The 18,030-nt window shown below is 45.2% G+C and overlaps 1 protein-coding gene across 1 annotated transcript in view; it reads left to right on the top strand.

Moving 5' to 3' along the window:
- Positions 1-4,720: 4,720 nt before the first annotated feature.
- The window catches only part of RFFL (ring finger and FYVE like domain containing E3 ubiquitin protein ligase), a 64,073-nt gene continuing 50,763 nt past the window's right edge, over positions 4,721-18,030 (top strand). Inside the window, exon 1 of the mRNA XM_054593381.1 lies at positions 4,721-4,875. The gene's annotated coding sequence lies outside the window, so the exon portion shown is untranslated. The remainder of the gene's footprint in view (positions 4,876-18,030) is intronic.

The raw sequence follows: 18,030 nt of genomic DNA, 5'->3' as shown, positions 1-18,030 counted from the left end.
ATGCATGGTGCCCTGTGGGACCTCCACGGTACAGAGTAACCAGAGGTGCTGAACCATGGCCTTGCCCGTAAACAGACAGAGGAGAATTTGCTCAGTAAATAGAGCCAGCTGGGGAAATTGATGCTGGCATAAATAATACATGGCAAATCTAGTCTTCATGCAGAAATTCATTGCCTGTGGCTCTGAGATGCAATGTAATTACCCTTTTCTTCCTGCCAGCTGTACCACAGCCTAGTGCCCTAGTGTACAAAACAGCCCCCCTGTCTGGTACCAGCACTGTGGCCATCCGTCTGAGAGCTGTAACCCTGGCTGGGAGGAGAGGAGGACACCAGGGAAGGGAAAATAAAAGGCAGAGGAGAGAAATGATCAGGTTTACTGAACACATTTTTTTAAAGGAAGGTTGCCTGTCTCGGAGAGCCTGTTGTGCAATTAATTAGTTGTGTGTTGGCTTGCAGGAAAGGGGGAGTCAGAATTATAGATGGATGGAGTGACATTTAAAGATGATAAACGCAGCAGGGATAGAAGAAGCATGGCGCACTGGCTCGGGGGGGTCTGCCTGAATGGGGCAGGATCGGAGAGCCTAGCAGCGGGGACCCCGGCGCTGCCACGCTCACAGAATACCCCGGGAGAAAATAACCTTCGGTGTCATTACACTGAGCAGTTGGCACACCTCTGCAACCATGGTGGCAAACTATACGTTAAGCTACGAAGGGCAAATCCTGCCCCCTCTTACCACGTGGCATCCTGAGCCCAGGAAGACGCCACCCACCAGTCAAGCATTCTTTTTTGTGGAGCTTGAAGTCTTTTGCGATTTTTCTCCACACATGGCACTCCGATCCGTTGGGCTTGGCGTTCAGCATGGAGCTGGTTGCAGTCTCTGGCCTGGGGCGATCTGCCGCACTTCCAGGTGTTCAGTTTCTGACTGGCGGCCCTGGAACAGTGCGGTCTGAGAGGCCTGTAAAAATCACCTGGCCTATCCTGTCCTATGCAGAGGAGGGAACTGAAGCAAGGCCCTGGCCGGGGAGCTCAGGTGGTTAGAGCCTCGTCTGGATAACGCCAAGGTTGCGGGTTCCATCCTGGATCAGGGCACACGCAAGAAACAACCAATGAATGCACAAGTGAGTGGAACAATGCATTGATGTTTCTCTCTCTGCCCCTTCCTCTCTCTCTCCAAAAAATCAATTAGAAAAGAACAGCAGCTCAGACCCAGGGAGGAGTAATGGCAGTCCCAGCGGTAGAACCAGGCTGGAACCCAGAACTCCTTTTTCCTAGACTAGGACCCCCACTGTCCCCACACTGTCCCCACAATCTTGCCATTCTGTTCCCACTGGGGCAGTCACTCCAGCTGAAGGTGCCACGGCCCTCATCCAAGGGGCCTCTCCAGCCATGTGAGGGCCCCCCAGTGACGTTCCTGCAGGGCCTGGCCCCTCACACTTGCCTCCTCCTGGGGCCTTGCTCTCAGACCAGCCGCTCTATCGCCTTGTGCACTGCCACCGCATGCTGCTCTGGTCACGCCACCCTGGACAGTTCCCCAGACCGGCTCCTCTACCCAAGTGTCCTTTACTCCCTTAGGTGCTGCCTCTGCACGCCCCCACTGTCCCCTGTGGCTGGCACACATGTCCTGACATCCTCCCTTTCTTATGCCTCAGCAGTGGTCCAGATGACCTAGGGTTGGGAATCAAGACCCAGGTTCAAAACCCTTCTGGGCCCTTGATGGCTGAGCCACTTACGGTGATGCCTCTGTCTCAGTGGTTAAAATCTATGTTGCAGGGAAATTGCATTTTCCTTATTGGTAAAATATACGTCTCAGGGAAATTAAACAGCTGACTGATGTAAAGCGCTTGTCACAGACACATAGTAGGTGCTTGGTCACCATTAATCCTTCTGGCTCTTGCCAGGACAAATATCAGGGCACTAGGACTGACTGATAAGCCTTGCTGCTGCTAATAAAAAAAAAAATGATTGATTTTTTTTCACTACTGCTTGGGGAAAGGCATGTGCTTCATAAATATGTATTGGAAAGTACTTAGCAAATGAGTAGAAATAATAAAAATATGTCAAAGAAAACAGCTCCTATAAATATGTCACTTGGTAGACAAATTAGTGTTTTATTACTACTAAATACTATTGCTTGCAGAAAAGGGTTTCCGATTACTAGCACAATGGGTACATTATTGACTGCCTCCGTGCAAGGGCACAATAAAGATGAAAAATAGCGATGGGGATAATGCTAAAGGTGGAGACAGGAGCACTGCGGGTGAACGCGGCTGTGAGATCGCCTTGCTTCGGTGATGTGCACATTATTTAGCAGCGTTCCAATGTTCTGGCTGTGATACGGGCCAGAGGGCCCAAGAAAAATGATTTCCACAGGATGTTGTGAATTCAGACTCCAGTTACGGGGTTCAACAGTAGATTAAGCATGCCCCCTGTAAGAGATGAGCACTCACCTCGTAACCTTAAATTTACAAAAAAACACCTCTCTTGGTGCCCGCCTCATCCTTGTCTTGGACCTATTAACTTTCTGTAACTAAAATTAACCCAGAGAGGCTGGGTGGAGGATGCTGTGTCTTGATGGCAGATCACAAATCTATTTCAGAAATGAGAGAGGATGCACAAGGTCCAGGCATCTCAAGAGACAGGGAAAAAGTAGACAATGAATGCATTCATGTGGGAAAATAAAGCCCTGGAGAGAACCAGAGAGGGCAGGGAACTGCATCAAGGAAAGTTACCAAAATAGCCAGGTAGGAAAAAGACAGGTACATTTATTTCAGGTGTAGAAGGCCAGTCATTCCATGAGTTCCCAGTAGTGGAAAGATCCAGTTTCAAATTCCACTTGGTCTTTTTCTGTGTGGCTTTGGGTACATGCTTAATCTGCAGATCTTCATGGGTATGATCCTACCCAGTTTGCTGGGTTGTTGGGAAGATTGGGACTGATACTTGTAAAGTGACAGGCCGCACATAAAAATATTTTTACTTCACTTTTCCTTGTGATAGTCCTTATTTTAAAATGCAAAACAAAACAAATTGCTCAGAAGAACTCTGAGAGGTCTCCATAGGAACCTAAAGCATAAGAAAATTAAGTGTCAATAGACACCAGTCAAGAGGATTAGAATTTATATTATTTTCATGACTAGGCATTTTCTTAGCCCACGCTGGCTAATGATTCCCCATGCAGCCCTGGTGTTTTATAGTTTACTAAACCTTCTAGTGCGTTAGCTCATTCAAATCCTCATACCAACCTGCATTTCAGGGATGAGGAAACGAGTTCGGAAAGGTTAAGTGCGCCGCTGAAAGGTACACAGCAGATGAACGGGAAGGATGGGCTCCTGGGCTCCCAGCTGTTTTCATTCTTCCCCAGCCTTCCTCTGCCACACGCGGCCCAGGGTGGCTGTGAATGCGGCCTAACATGAAATTGTAAACTTACTTAAAATGTTACGAGGTTTTTTTTGTAATTACATGTTGCAGTGTATTCAATGTGTGGCCCAAGACAACTCTTCTTCCGGGGTGGCCCAGAGGCACCAAAAGGTTGTACCGCCCCTGGCAGTATGCTCAGCTTCCTAATGTGAAACTAGTCCTGGGGGTTTAGACTGAGAAATGCTGGATGGGGGAGGTGCTCTAGAGTAACTGGGCTTTGTTATTGACAAGAACAAAAATTCTGAAATGTTTTAAATTGCAGTGGGCTGGAGAGGAGGACAGACAGAGCAGCTAGCCTGTTAATAGCTGGGGGCCAGGTGACAGACTGCTCACATTCCTGAATGTAGGTTGCAGCTTTGAATCAACATCCAGGCGGCTACTAGCTCACTACTAGATGAGCCATCGGATCTTGCACGTGCATGAACTTTCAGGACTATTTCCTGTAACCAGTGAAAAGTAGTAAATAGTAACTGCGCCCATTGCTTCACCTTATCCCACCCCCCTTATCTGTAGCCAATGGAAATTCTTTCCAAACACCTCAATTTTTCTTCCTTCTACGTTTTATACAGAAAAGAGCCCCATCAACTTCAGGACCGGGGAACTTCGCCTTTTCCACCCAGCGCTGCTGCGGATGGTCTAGATTTCATGCCCTAGGACCTGGTACTTTATGGCCCAGTAAACCCTTTCTTTTGAAAAGGCGTTAACTATAGAAGTTTAGTTTTTGGTTTAACAATGTCCTACAGGTCTGGCTAATAATACCGCCCACTATGGGACATTGAATAGGCTAGTGAGCTCTGATGGGCCTCAGTTTCCTCCACAGTAATTTGGAAACCCTCACCTGTGTGTGGCCTTGTGAAGGACGAGGAGATAGGAAGGTGACGCAGCTTTCAAACTTTTTATTATGAAGCGAGTTCAGCGATGTTAAGGGACACGCCCAAGGTCACCCAGCTGGACCATGGCCTAGCTGAGACTCGGACCTGGACCCTTCACCTCCTCGCGGGGGGTTCGGTGACCAAGGTTAGGAGGAGAGCGGACCCCCTGATGCCCGCAAGCCACACCTGGCCGCGGAGGTTCAGGCTCAGCCGGCCCCACCTCCGGCGGCCTCGGCTCCGCCAGGGGGCGCGAGCGCAGGCCGCGCTGGAGCCCGCCGCCGCCTCGCCCCTCTCTATGGTGGCTCGGGCGCGGCGGGAGCGGAGGCGCGTTCCCGAGAGGGGGCGGGCCCCTCTGGGGGCGGGGCCACGCGGGGGGCGGGAGCGACCGGGCCGGCCGGCTGGGGATGGATAGGGGGGGCCCACTTCCTGGGGCAGGCGGTGAGGATGTCGCGTCCGGCCCCCGGTACCCCTCAGCCCTGGAGACGCGGGCGCGGCGGAGCCTGGAGCCCCCCTGCCTGAGGCGTCCGCAGCCTGAATCCGGCCCCTCTCCTCCCCTCCCAGGTGCGGGCCGGACAGGCGGCCGCGGCAGGTGAGGAGGCGGCGGCGGCGCCGGCCCGCGGGGCGCCTGGCCAGTGTTGGGGTCCAGGGGGAGGCCAGGGCGGGGGCGCTGCTCGGCCTCGGGTCTCGCCAGGCTGTGTGGTTTGGGGGCGCCTCCTCGGTGCCGGGCGCGGCCTGTGTCTCTCCCTGCTCTACGCGGGATGAGGAGCCCCGGCGTCGCTGGAAGTCTCCTTCAGTGTAACCTGCACCTGTCCCATCAGAAGCGCCCCGCGAAGAACGCACTCCCCCTGTGGGCGCAATAACTGGGGCCGTGTAGCCTCAAACAGCGCCAAACGCCCTACGGACCGGCATTCAGCTTGTGCGGGAAGGATCCCCTTTACCTAGAGTAAACTGACCCAGGTGCGCGGCGGCGCGCCGCCCCCTTTAGAAGGGACGGGGGCCTGGCCCGCTGAGGGCTTCCTGGAAGAAGAGGAAGGCAGCCGGGGTCGGAGGCTTGATGGAGGCGTTTGGGAGTGTGGCTCTGTCCTCAGGGTCCCCGGTCCCCGCTTTTGGGAGTTGCCGTGTGTTCGTTTGAGACGGTGATGTGCGTGTGAGGTCGCCAGTGGCTGAGACGGAGGGGGAAGAAAAGAGGCCGCTCTCCGCTGGCCGGAGACATCTGACCGGGCGTGGGGAGGCCGGCTAGGCAGAGCAGGAGCCGGAGCCGCGCAGGCGTCCGGCCGCTCAGAGCTGGGTTTCGGGCTGGCGGGGGATGAAAACGGCACCTTCTCTCCTTTTCGTTGGTCCGCCTGCCGTTGGTTGGAGGGAGGAAGCCCTGCTTGTGTAAGCCAGGAGGAGGTACCGCTCCTCCCGGTCTGTCCCAGGGAAGGAGTCGTGTTAGTTTGGAAACAGGGCTTCACCCACAACTGTCACTTTGCACCTGGCAAAAGGCCAGTGACGAAATGAACAAACATCCCCGGGGCATGTGGCCTTCTAAGAAAGCAGTCAGCACTGTGCTCATCCATTTTACAGGTGGTTTGGGGGACAGGGAAGACTTCGGTCGCCCCTTGGGCTCCTACGTCTGCTAGGAGGAGCCTTGTGGTTTTCCTAGGGACAGTTCCAGTTACTGAAATGTGGTCAAGGCGGTCCATTTATTGAACCATTTTTCTAGGAACAGAAGTAGGCAGGAGACACGGTGCTGGGCTGAGTTTGTATGCAGAGCCCTAGGGTATGGAGCTGGCAGTAACACTCTTCTGTTCAGGGCATTTCGGGTTGGGCAACTTAACTCTTTTTTTTCCTGATTGTATTCTCTTTCACGTTCAAGGAAATCGGTAATGGTGTGCGTTTGTGAAATTTCCTAATCAGGACTTCTGAGCACAATTCAAAAATTACAGTTTATTTAGAGGTGTTAAACTGTTTGAAAATTGTGTATAACAGTGGCAGATTGATGTGGCAGGTTTAACTAATAACTTGATTGTGCTTGAAGAAAATTCTCATGTGATCTGGGACACCCCCTTGTTCGTGTCTGTATCTAATTATGAAGACCAGCTCACTGGAAACTTTCATCCTGATCAGGTAGACAGCTGTTATCCTGACTGTTTATGCTGGGTCAGTGGTCGTAAATTTTCTAAGTCGGCTTAATTGAACCAGTTGCTGAAATAAAAACACACAAAATGAGAGAGCCCTTCTCAGAATGTTTAAAATTGTGCTCACATTTTCCCACCGCCCAAGCCAGTTAGCATAACTCTGCTCTGCACTGTCAAATAGGAATACTTCCTTAAGGGTTTTTAAAATAGCAGTGGAAAAGGCGTTTTCTGTTACCAGCATTGAAGAAGACCAAACAGCAACCATAACAATAAAAGACAACTTTCCCCCTAATTTCGTATTCTTTGTGATGTTTAACACAGCCACACCCATCTGTACCAGAGCTGTGCCTAGGACTGTCTGAAAGCACCTGCAAAACCCAAAGTGTGTTAGAGGGACTAATTCCAACTTGATTTTTTTTTTTATCCACAGTAGTGTCTAATAATACTGCTATTGTTTTAAGGGTACATTAGGGACATTAGAATATCAAACTTGCACTAGCCACTGTATGTTTTGGGAAGAAAGGTTAACCTCTGCACCCTGGAATTGCAAAACCCCTGCAATACAGAGCTAAGATATAATTTAGAGTTTAAATGAAAACACATAGTTTAAATTGCTGTTGAAGTCTCAAGGGATGAGCTGCTTCACCATCTTTATTATTGTTTGGAATGGTGACAGATTATCATTTTTGTTTGGTTACTGGTTATTGGTAGTAGTTACTTGTGTTTATGTAAGAAAGATCTTATCAGTTGGAAGGACAATATTTTTATATCCAAACACATAGACACCCGTTTCTTCAGTAGGGAAATGGTCTGGTCACTTTCTTGGTTTGACTTTGTTATTCATGGAGTTTTAAAATCCTAAAACCTGTTGGGCTCTTAATAGGGTATCCTGTTACCGTCGATCTCACGTGAAAGCCACTGCAGTTACATGGGAGCCCTCGGCCTCGTGTTCAGAGACCTCGGCTCTCCCCATTCCAGGTTTTCCCAGCTGCCGTGGCCGGGAGAGTGGTTTTTACCTAATCCCGTAATGCCGTTCTTAGTTGAAACTCTTTGTCCTCCTTCCTGGTAGTCAGGACTGTCTTGAAGTTTCTCGGCTTTCTCTTGTACAGGTTGAATGGGCCCCTTTTTGATACCTTTGGGCCTGTTAATGTTCTGAATTGGAGCTAAGCAGTTGGTTAAGAGTGAGTCCTACTGTATGTTTTTAAACATTTTCCTTTTTCAAAGGAAGCATAAAATCTATATTTCCCCCGGGGGGGAAAACTAGCTCTTTGCATCTCATAGAAAAACAAAAGCTTGTTTTTCCAACTTTCTGCCAATATAAAATCTTAACTTTTCCTTTCTTTCTGGTTTTGTCAGTATAGTGATGAAGTGCAGGCATTGGGAGAGCCTGAAGTCTCCTGAATCCTCAGAAGAAGGTTGCATTGTATTCAGTGCAGCTTCGGCCTTTATTAGCCCTGTCTTATTGCGAGGAATTCCCCAAAGTCAGTGTTCCTTGAAAGATTCAGTACCCAGCAGTTGGCAACTGAGTCACTGAGGGGTTCCTTTAAAAATACAGATTTTCTAGTCCCACCTCCTGGAGAGTTTGATTGAGTAGGTAAGTGATGACAATAATCTGCATTTGAAAAACCTCCCTGGTGTCGGTCCCTGAAGCTCCCCAGGTGATTCTGGTTGGTAGCAGGTTTGGGAGCCACTATTGTGACTATTGTATTGCTTTGAAATTCTTTATAAATTGGTAGTCCCTTTAAAAACATCATGTTATCCAGGATGTTTGATTTTTCTAGAATAGCCCATTTCCTCGTCATGACAGATAACAAGGAGCTTTTATAACTTTTATGCAAATTACTTTACTGAGAGCCCCCCTCCATTATCTATCTGGAGTCACAAGGGTGGGTGTGGGGGGCTGGTGAAAGTGGCTTGATTTTTGTCCTGAGTGGACCAATGAGTGATAATGTGGAAACAACTGGAAGTCCATCTAGTTATGATCTGTGTTGGGTAGGAGAGACGCCTGGGAATTCTCTGTAGGGTTTAAAAATAAAACCAACTTGCCAGATAGTTCATTTCTGCATAGCGGAAGCGCTTATTGAAAAGAATAAGATGTGAATCAGTCAATAAAATTTAGTCACAGGGACTTTGCTGAGTTCATAGAAGGAAAAAATTGCTGAAATACAGAACCATCTGAATTAAAACAGAACCGGAGGACTACATATGTTAGCAGATGAAACTTGGGAAAAGCCTAACAGTTCAGGAAATAGACACCTGCGGTTTGGAATTCTGGTTCTGCTGCCGCCGCTAGGCTGAGCTCCTTGGGACCTGTTACCTAAGCCCTGTGCGCTTCACCTTCTTCATCTGCAAGGGGAACATGATGCCTGCTAGGGTTATTGTGTGGATTAAAGAGAAAACTATGTTTTTTTTTGTACATTGTAGGGAACTCAGTGAATATTCTTTTCTCCCACTTTCTTCTAAGTTTTTTATTCTGTAGACTTAAGATGTCTTTCTAAATCCAGCCTTCTCTGTGTCTCTATAGGAATATCTACTCAGTCTGCTCTTTTTTTTTTTAATTTAAAAACTTTTTCAGTTAAAATTTACATTCACTATTATTTTGTATTAGTGTCAGGTGTACAGCATAGTGATGAGCCAGTCGTATACTTTACAAAGCGTCCCCCCCGCCCGATATTTCCAGGACCCGCCTGGCACCATACGTAATTACAGTATTATTGTCTCTATTATTCCCTATGCTGTACCTGACATCCCTGTGACTGTTTTGTAAGTATGATTTGTACTTCTTAATCCCTTCACCTCCTTCACCCAGCCCTCCAGCCCCCCTCCCTCTGGCAACGATCAGGCTGTTCTCTACGTGTGAGTCTGTTTCAATTTTGTTTATTTTGTTCTTTTGATTCCACGTGCAAGAGAAATCATACGGTATTTGTCTTTCAATCAGCTCTTTCAGAAGATGTGTGCAAGAGTGAGGACTAGAGTGAGGACGGAGAGAATGTGGGTAAGAAGAATGCGTCATACACTGAACATTTTCTTTAGAAGGTGTGGCGTGCAGGCTTCGATCTGGAGTTACGGTCTGCAGCAGCAGTGCCTTCATGACATCATCTGCATTCTCCCTCGTGTGTCTGCGTGTCACCAGGGAGCGCGGCGCAGGCCAGGAGGTTTTGAAGGTGGCCCTGTTAGGTGGCACCTGACATCCATTTCTTTCTCCCTCTTCCTTTCTCCCTTTTGGCCTCCTTGTTTCTCTTTCCCTCTCTCCTCCCTTTCCCTCTTTGAAATTGTCCTTTCAACGTGCCAGTCATCGCACAATTATCGAAGGCCCGGCCCCTGGAACTTGGAGGCTAAGAGGTTGCTTGTTGCTAACACCTGTCTCCCAGCTAAGTGAATGAGCCCTTTTGTAGGCTGGATGTCAAAAAAGCTGATTAGTACAATACTGGTTTGAAGGTCCTACTAATGATGCAGTGTATGTAAATTATGGAGTGCCTTAAAGCTGTTTCAGAGATTTGTTTCTCTCACTATATGTTTTTATATTGAATTATGATGCTGGTTGAATTTTTACATTCAAACCATGCATCTATTTATTGCCCAAACTAATTCCTGTCGTATTGATTTGGAATCATTTATATTCTAAAGAAGTTCTACCCTTAGGGCCTTTGTTTTGTTCCCCAAATGTCTAACTATTGTGTAATACAATTAAAGTTTTGTTCCCTGTGCTGCTGACATAATTACTTTAATTTCTGCTCCTTATATATTTTTTGTTAGCAGCTGGGAAATTAAAATACTAGATGTTGCATAAAAGTGCTTTTTTGAGGGTGATTTTACTGTCAGTTGAATGGACATAGGCCTCAGGGTACATTTTTAAAGATGTCTTATTCAACTTTCCTATAATAGTCTTTCTCTGTATAGAATTAATGTATTAAGACACATAATTGGCTATTTAAGCATTCAAGAGAGAGAGTGTTTGGCCTTTACCCTGTGATTATATTTTTTTCCTATGGCTCTTGAGGAAATGTATGTAATTTTTGGGAACCCCTAAGTATATTAGAGTTACAGGAGCACATGAACTTTTGCAAAGCCTAGAGAATGGAGTGGTTTTCTGAGATAAGCTGGGTTATTTAGTTCCCTCCCCAAATCGCTGCTCTGTTCTTTTTAGATCCATAGCGTTTGCAGACCTGATATGAGATTGGAAAGGCTGTGATGGCTGGCAAAACCTGTTCACTATTTTTCTATGATACATCTCACAGAAAGGGTCTAGCCTTCAGGAACAGGAGTTGCTCTCAAGGAGGTTTTACATTTAATTACTCTAATCCGCACTTAATTTCCGATAGGATTTTGGAGAGATTCTCACCAGGCTGCTGATTTCATGGAGTCATGACCTACACAGGTTTTCATCTGTTGAGGCTGCTAACCTTTTTTCCTTTAATGGAAAGTGACCTTGGTCTGGTCATTTCTCCAATGTTCTCTCTTACAAAAAGATAAAGTGGAACCCTATTCTCTCAGCAGCCTTTTTCAGCAGCCACCACTCATGTGCTGAATAGGAATTTAAAGAAAATTCCATTGAGCAAGTGTTACTCGACTTATAAAATCTGTTCCTTTCCAATGCTACGTGTTGGCATATATCTCCTAGTCTAGCATTTATGTGCCTTTTCTAGAATTGCGTTTAAAAATACGGTTTCGCTACCTCTGAGCTGTAGTGTGTCAGGGCTGGTGGGACAGCCCTTTGTTGCCACCAGGCCAGCTCTGAGAATGGGGGATCCCAGCCCCATTTGAACTCTTCAGAGCCAGTGATTTGACGAAACATTTTAACTGCCTTGATTCTCTCGAAAGAAATGCTGCCCAGTCATCCTGAAACTTGCGGGAAGTTTGGCCAACTAGAGCCACTGCTGGCCTGAGTGGTTAAATATAATTAAGCAATCAGCACTGCTCCAATCAGTAACTGCTGGATTATGTTAAGAACTGGGGGTGGGGAGGCGGGAAGCTTAAGTGACTGGATGGTCCTTTCCCACCCCGTCTTCTGCTTGTCTCTCTTCTCATTTGCTTTGGAAAAGCTTTCTAGTCTTAGCCCTGATCTCACACACACAGACTTAATGCTCATGAATCAATATACTTTATCCTTAATTATACAGGGAAGTGGTTAACCCTCAGCATTTTCTTCAGATCTAACTTTTTTTTTTAAGCTTTCATAATGATTAAGATGTCTGCTTGAGAAATAACCAAGCCTCCTCCTCTGTCAACTACCAACCTCTTGCCAGGTCTTGAGTGAGTGTGCCCATAGGCAATTAATTCTACCCTTTGTGATCAGGCTAAATTATTATGTTACATGGTGTGGAAGTAGATTCACGAGCATAAGCCTTTATTTGAAAATGCTGTACAGAAGAAGTGTTCTAATTTGGGGCTTCAGCAGGAGTAGGTCAGCTGAAGTTCAGCTGGTTGGAAGAATCCTTAGGGATGGTTCTGGAAGAGGGAGAAATTGTTCGGGAACTGTTTTGGCAGATTAGCAACCATGGTTTGGCCAACTTGGATTTTCCAGAGATGGAGAGGAACAGTTAGGGGCGAAGATTTTGTGTAAGGGGCACAGGGTGGGAAGAAATAACCACAGTGACTAGGACTAGCCCAGACCACAGTGTAAAGTTCCTAGTCCTTCAGGTTCTCTCACATTTGTTTACCTCTACTTTTTACCTTTTACATTCAGGTACCATTTGTGGCCTTTTTCACATACACTGCTGGAAGGGTTTGTGTCATCTTTCTGTGTCAGAGCTGCGGTTTACCTTAGCCAGTATTTGCTGCAGAGCAGGTGGGGAGAGCTTGTCAGAATGTTCCCAGGGAACTTGTAGAACAGGCACCTTGCCTACTGGCCCCGCTGTACGGTAGGACCCAGCGCTCGAGGCGACTCTGAATCATCCTGCCAACGCCCATGCATCTAGCTCGGCGTTTCCCAACTCTGCCTGTTGACACAGTTGCAAACCAGCAGCTTGATTGGCGGCAGTGACTCAGCCGATTAATGGGGGGCACTGGAATGGTAGTCCTCCAGTTCACCTCCCGATGGTCTTCATCCGATTCCTAAATTTCATTTATTTAAAACAATTTTAGACAGCACATCAACATTGCGTGTACAACCAAAACTAGTATTAAAAATGAAAATATGTTGACTATTATATCTAATTTGGTTTTTATTTGAGATACAAACTAGCGGCATTTGCACTGTTATTTGAGAAAACACTTGCAAATGGCAGCCTTGTCTCCTCTCATCTTTATAGAAACAACAATGTAAAAATAAGCGATGAGTTTTGTTTAGGAGGGATTGGTACAAAATTCAAGAGTTCTGAATATCATGTTAAGAAATTAGCTTTTGATGTCATAACATGTAGTTAAATGTTTATGTGTATTTTAATATATACATTTGATCTTCCCAACCAAACAGTAGTTTTTTAAATGGGAAAAAGTTGAAATTTGTTCTTATATATTAAAATATTATAAAAGCATATTAAAATACATGTTCTGTTTTAATATACTTATTAAAAATATTTTTACCTGAAATAATTTATCAGGGATTACATACAAATTGTGACCCCATTTTTATTCCTAAAGGCATAAGTAAAGTTTTAGTGTGTGTAGGAGTCTCCTGGGTGCTTATAAAAAAGATCCCTTGTTCCTAGGCAAGACCTAGAGAACCAGTGTTTGGGAGTGAAGCTGGGATTTTGAGGTAGCTTATCTGTAGACCATACTTGGAGAAAGTAGTACTCTAAGAAGGAACATTAAAAACAACAACAATAATAATAATATTGGGTTGGCCAAAAAGTCTATTTAGTTTTTGCCATAAAATAGAAGACACATTCTTCATTTTCACCAATAACTTTATTGATTTGGGTATTTTGAGTGTGTTGGCTATTCCCCACATGGTATAATTTTGATTGTTCTCAATTAATGTCTCAATTTGAATGCTATCAACTTCAAATGGTCTACCCAGCTGTGGAGTATAGTCCAGCGAAAAAAGCTCCAGCACAGAACTTCGGGAACCACTTTTGATGTGATTGATTAGTCACGGCACTTTTTCCATTACACCGCCGAGGTCTCTTTTTTGCATTTTTACCTCTCTTGAAATAATAAAGCATAATATGCTGAAAATGTTACGTAGTTTCTTCCATTTTCAATATTTAAGTGGCTACGCAAAAATTCACCAATTTTGATAAGTTGTCTTTTAAAAAAATGCACACTGATATGACAGCTGTCACAGTACAGTCTAACAGTTGTTTTGAATGAAGATAAAGCCAACTAAGTGCTACTAGAGCCATCATATGGGAAAAACCAAATGAACTTTTTGGCCAACCAGTAATAAAGTGTGGAAAACCAGGAAGTTAGTGGGCTGCCTTTATTTTTCAGACAAGAGTAGAGACTCACCCAGGGTTTCCAGCTACTTAGTTGGCTCCTGCAGATAAGCAGTGAGGCCTTTTGACTTCTGATTTAGTACTCTTTCCGTTAGATTATACCATGGCATCTCCTTACTGGTTTCTGTAATCGCCTTCAAATCAGAAGCCATGGAATAGTGAGGGCAAGGCTGCTTTGATAACTTCAGAGCAATAAATGACTGACTTGGCATTTAATAGTGTGAAAAATTAGTGCTTCTCCAACTATCTGTGGAAGGACCAGCTTTGTAAAGCTTTTTTTTCCCCCTCCAATCTGTTGCCAAGAATGTAAAGTACAAGAAAAATAAATTACCAGAGAAATCATGCTTTTGGAGCTCACAGCAATGTCAAAGTGCTGTAGAAGTTCCTACACACTTAATGAGAGAGAGAGAGAGAGAAGAGAGAGAGAGAGAGAGAGAGAGAGAGAACCTTGGCCTGGACCTCCCCGGAGGGTCTGCAGCTGCACACTTTGAATAGCGTTGTTCTAGGTGGTTCTGAGGGTATCTAGGGAATTCGATACCAGAGGCCTTGATCATTTTCTTCCTTTTACTACCTGGAACTGAAGCAACCAACAGAATCCCCGTTCCTTCTTGGGAAGAGATGTGCCATCATCTGGTGAATTGCTAGATCAGAAACACAATTTTAATATTTGGGGATTAGGTGAGGGACACTTACCTTTAATATATTTAAGAAGAAATTGATAAAACTTGTATTTGATGCTTGATTCAAGAGAGATTTACCTCTTTTAACTAAACAACTTGGCCTGGAACTTTGCTCATAGTTCATAAAGATGCTTAAAGGTGGGCGAAAGAAAATAAAATGTGCCGGGGGGGGTGTCATTTCTTACAGGCGCTTCAGTTTGTATTTGCTTTTAGAAGCTTTTTATAAGTAATTTAAGAATAAGCCTTATTTGTTAGTCTGTGTGGCTATAATGTCAAAATTAGTTTTGATTTGGAACAGGGGAGAAAATCTCTTCATGCGTGCTTTGCATCCTGGTGTAATTGCTTAGTGGAATGAAACGTCAAACTTGATAGATTATTGGAGCTATTATTTTGATGGTTAAACAATAATGAAACTGTTGGGGTGTTTGCAGGGAACACTGCCGCCTGTGTCCGGACTTTGCACTGGAGAGTTTCAATTGTTCAGAAGCGGTGCCTGTCGGAAAATGCAGCTCTGTGGCTCCCAGCGCAGCTGTCTCAATTCCTAGCTCTGTACTGCGGCTTTTGGGCAAGCATTGTTTTTTAACACTTTTGGAAACAATTTGTTTCTGATTCCAAAATGTCTATGGTCGCTCCCTAAATAGTTGGGAACCTAGAAATGGAAAAAGGTGTTGTATGTGTCTCGGTTATTCAAGTCAGCACCTCTAGAACAAACCCCACCTTTCCAGCTGGGGCAGGGTGGGGGTGGGGGCTGTTACGGGACCACTGACTACCAGAGCCTTTTTCCCCGCGTTGGTGGCTGTTCAGCAGGACGGCATGTTGTTAGGCTGTGTGCCAACCTATAGGGGACTTTGGTTTTTAAGAACCTTGGTTAAGAAAGGAGGATGGGAAACAGGAGTGAGGGTACAGGTATTTTTGAATGTCTCCATGCTTGCTGTGGGAAGTCTCAAATTTTTACTTTGAACATTATATTTGGTGAAGGATGTTATGAAACCATCTTTACAGAACAGTCCCCTTTCCTCTCGAAAGCATGCAGGGCCAGCAGAGCTTGGGAAGCACTAAGTGTGCCCAGCAGGATTTATTTTACTCGCTGCATTGTGTAAAATGGCACTTTTTTCCTGAATGAAATTGTATGTTTTCTTTAGTGGGAGTTGGAGGATGGCTTAGTCGTGTAAAAGAATTTCGTGTAAGACTGATCAAAAGACTGATGTTTGTTTTGCTGTGTGATACTTCTGTTTGTGTTATATTTTACCTGCACAAAAATTACCATCAGTCAGTGTGTGCTTACCATGGGCCAGGGACTCTGAACTCATTTCATCCTTGCTACGGTCCGATGAGGCGTAGGTACCGTTCTCTGCTCTACAGATGCGAGAACGCTGCACAGAGTTGGACAGCGGCCCGAGGCCCGCGGCCTCCGACTCCCAGCGGTCAGGCTGCGCAGGCCCGGCCCTCCGCCCCGCCCCCAGCTGCCTCACACCCCGTCCGCTCCTCTGTTTTGGTGACTTTTCAGGGTAGATCTTCAGAATTACGTTCCATTTCATGTTAGATGGGCTTAACCTTACCCTTTTATCCATGGGCCTCCTTGTGTGGAATGTGATTTTAAAGTAATATTAGCCATACATGCTACTTGTTTTCACTAGTTTTAGTTCTGTTAGCACTGAAGGATTGTTTTATAGTTTATTCCTTATTCTGAAATGATAATTGTATTTGTTGTATAAACTAGTCACCCTTAAAAGGGCATTGGCTTAGAGGAGAATTTATGGGTGGTTTTTGTTTTCTTTCCTTTATTTTCTTTTTCCTTTTTTGGAGTTTCTTGCTGTTTGTCAATGTGTCAATAGGGCTTCTCAATAAACGGACTTCTGCAGAAGAGATACATATTCGTATGTGTGTATATATATATCTGTATCTATTATCTATACATATATATCTATATATATGTTGGTGTCTTGCAGGGCCTTCTGTTGAGTGATAGTGAAATAAATGGCAACAGACTGGCTGCTTTTAGGAAGAGGCCCTGATTAGTAAGCATCGGAAGTGAAACCTGGTTACCTGGGCTTGAGACGCGTGTCTTGCTTTCAGTGTGTGGGAGGCTCTCTGAGGACTGGGTTGGCGAATCACAGAGGAAACATCATTTACATTTTTTCCACTAACCTCTCCCTCACATTTTGAAGACAGCTACTGAGACTCTTGTAAGAAAAACTACCTGTAGTGAGAAACCTGGCACATTGTCAGGCGCCCTGCCTGGTAGCCACGGCTTTCACAGCTTATTTGTCTAATTGGTGCAGTTGTTAGATGCTCTTGATTTCCAGCAGGACACTTTCAGCCGAATGCTGAGCTGCAGCTGCAGCGAGGGGTCGTTCTGCCCGGGTTACTTCTGCTGCCCTGTGGCTCGCGGCTCGCGGCTCGCGGGGAGCCCAGATGAAAACAGCGGGAGGGGCAGGGCACAGGTAGTGCCCGAAATGTGTTGCAGGTGGTAAGGCCAGCAGCCAATCCTTGCTTAAAGAATCTTTTTTTCCCCCACAGGAGGAACTGCAAGATAATATGGGATGTGTTTAGCTTTACAAAGTTTTCTCCTTCCTCAGTTCCCCATAGTGGTTGGACAGTCGAATGAATAATTGCATTTTTACAGTCACACACATCCCTTTGCCCCCTTCATTCCTAATCCTTGGCAGCCAGTCATCTGTTCTCTATCTCTGTGTCATTTCTGAAGTGTAATGGAAATGGAATCCTAACAGTATGTGAACTTCTGAAATGGGCATTTTTTTTCACTTGGCATGGTGCCTTCCATCCAAGTAGTTAGCGTAGCAATAATCCATTCCTCTTTATTTGCTAAGTAGTATTCCACGGTGTGGACGTACCACTGTTTAACCATTCACCTATTGAGAGGCATCCTGGTTGTTTCCAGTTTTGGGATATTAAGGATAAAGCTGTTAGGAATATTTGCGTGGATACAAGTTTTAATCTCTGTGTTAAGTACCCTGGAATGCAATTGCTGCATCTTATGGTAAGTGTATTTAGTTTTTTAAAGAAACTGCCAAACTGTTTTCTAGGGTGGCTCTACCACTATAGTCCCACCAGTGATGTATGAGATCAGTTTCTCTGTATCCTTGCCAGCATTTGATATTGTTACCATTTTTTATTTTAGCTTTTCTAATAGGTAGCATATCTGGTTTTTAAGATCAGTTCATGAGGTTACTTACAGCCTACTCATTTTAAAATACTAAAACCGTTGCCCTGACTGGTGTGGCTCAGTTGGGTGCTGTCCTGAAACGTGAAGGGTTGCCAGTTCCATTCCTGGTCAGAGCATACGCCTGGGTTGCGGGTTCGGTCCCTCTCATATCGATGCTTCTCTCTTTCTTTTTCCCTCCTTTCCTTTCTCTCTAAAAATAAATAAAATATTTAAAAAAAATAAAATACTAAAATGCCACAAAAAATGTGTATAAAGCAGAAGTAATTACTATTAAATGGTTTTAGACATTTGAACTATGTGTTTTGTATCTTTCTATGTATAAATGGGGTTGGCAAAAGTAGGTTCGCAGTTGCATGAAAAATAATACAATAATTGAAA

The sequence above is a fragment of the Pteronotus mesoamericanus genome, unplaced genomic scaffold (assembly GCF_021234165.1).
Source record: "Pteronotus mesoamericanus isolate MK-2021 breed Mesoamerican mustached bat unplaced genomic scaffold, CSHL_Meso_final scaffold_408, whole genome shotgun sequence".
Classification (NCBI taxonomy): Eukaryota; Metazoa; Chordata; class Mammalia; order Chiroptera; family Mormoopidae; genus Pteronotus; species Pteronotus mesoamericanus.
This window is presented reverse-complemented; position numbering and strand designations above follow the sequence as displayed.